Here is a 1,857-nt window from a genome sequence, read left to right on the forward strand (position 1 = left end):
ATATATGTTCTAACTTTTATTATTTTTTTCTGTGGTGGCTGTAGATTTTCTTTGCTGCTGTTTATCTAATTGTTAGAGATGTTGGGTTAAGGTATTAATGTTGGGTCTTTTTCTTTATGGATGTGTGTGTTAATTGCTATAAATTATCTCTGAGCACTGCATTTACTGTGTCACAAAGGTTTTGGTAGATTGTGTTTTCATTCTAGATTGTTTCCCAGAATTTAAAAAAAAAAAAGTTATTTCTTCTATTACCCAGTAAGGAGTCTTGGTGTAACGCTGTGGTCTAATGCACCAGACTGTAAAGTTGTTTGAACTGCAATGTCAGTGGTTCAAGCTCACCAGCTGCTCCTTGGAAACCCTATACATTGTTACTAAAGGTCGTAATCGATTAAATGGTACTTATCAACAACAACAATTAGCCAGTAGCTTTTAAGCAGGATGCGATTCACTTTCCATGTATTTGATTTTGTCCCTTGATTGTCCCATTGTTGATTTCTAGTTTAATAATGTAATGTGAGAAGATGTTTGTACTATTTTGATGTTTTAAATTGTATTGAGGTTGACCCTGAGCTATGTCATATAGTTTATTTTGGAGAATGTCTTATGTACACTGGAAATGACTGTGTATGTCTACACAGTCAAGTAGGTTGTGTTGAAGAAAATAATTTCTCTGTGCTACAGTATCTGGCCCAACATATCTTAGAGGATCAAGAGAAGTGGTCAGAGAATTGGAGCCTAGCACTTAACACCTTCTGCAACTTGATCTGTTTTGCAGTAAAGAACAAAATGGGATGTGGTTGTTATTGGGTGCCATGGACATGACACTGACTCATAGTGACCCAATGAACAACAGAATGAATCACTGCCCAGTCCTGGGCATCCTCATAATTGTTGACATGCTTGAGTCCATTGATGCTGCCACTTTGCCAATCCATCTTGCTGGAGGTCTTCCAATTTTTTCTCTTACTCTCCACCTAATAAAGAATGATATACTTCTCCAACTGGTCACTCCTAACAATATGTCCAAAGTACGAGACATGAAGTTTGGCCAACCTGGACTCTAAGGAGCATTCTGACTGCACTTCTTCCAAAACAGATCTGTTTGTTCTTTTGGCAGCCCATGGCCCTTTCAATATTGTCCTCAAACTACATAACTCAAAAGCATTAATTCTCCTATACTAATTCACTGTCCAGTTATCGCATGCTTCTGAGATTATTGAAAAATACAATGGCTTGGGTCAGGTGACCCAAATATTAGTCCCCAAGCTGACATCTTTGCTCTTCAACAATGAGGACGTAGAAGAGCTAAACAGAAAATTTCAAAGGTCAGCTCGAGAAGACAAAATGGGATGAGATCCCATATTACCAAGCAGCCATAGCTCTGTACCAAGACTCATACGTTAAAGCCAAATGTAAGTTTGGCATCCCCAGAGTCTGTTCTACTCCCTTGATGGTCCCAGGGATCTCCATTCCTGGACTACAAAGTCAATCACTTCCCTCCTTCTGTTACAAAACATCTACCTTTGCATTTCCAACCCTCTCAGTCAGTCCTGATAGCAATTATTCACTATTGTACCACAAGAGTCTTATCCCAACCTCCTTTCATCAGTCCTCCCAGACAGGTTGGAAACCATTCTGTAGAGATTCTACTTTCCTCCGCACCCTGTACATCTAGGCTGCCTCTTGAAAGGTTGGAAGCCAGTCACTTCTTGCCTTTGTAGCATCCCCATCCCCATTTTGGGTACCAATGTTTAAGTTGCCCATTCCTGTATACCCTGTATACTGAGGGGTGGGAATGATCCTCTCTGTAAAATTTTCTTTCCTCTTTTGATCTACTATATCCATAAGTATAGGTCA

Source organism: Chrysochloris asiatica, unplaced genomic scaffold (genome assembly GCF_000296735.1).
Source record: "Chrysochloris asiatica unplaced genomic scaffold, ChrAsi1.0 scaffold00494, whole genome shotgun sequence".
In the NCBI taxonomy this organism is placed as follows: domain Eukaryota; kingdom Metazoa; phylum Chordata; class Mammalia; order Afrosoricida; family Chrysochloridae; genus Chrysochloris; species Chrysochloris asiatica.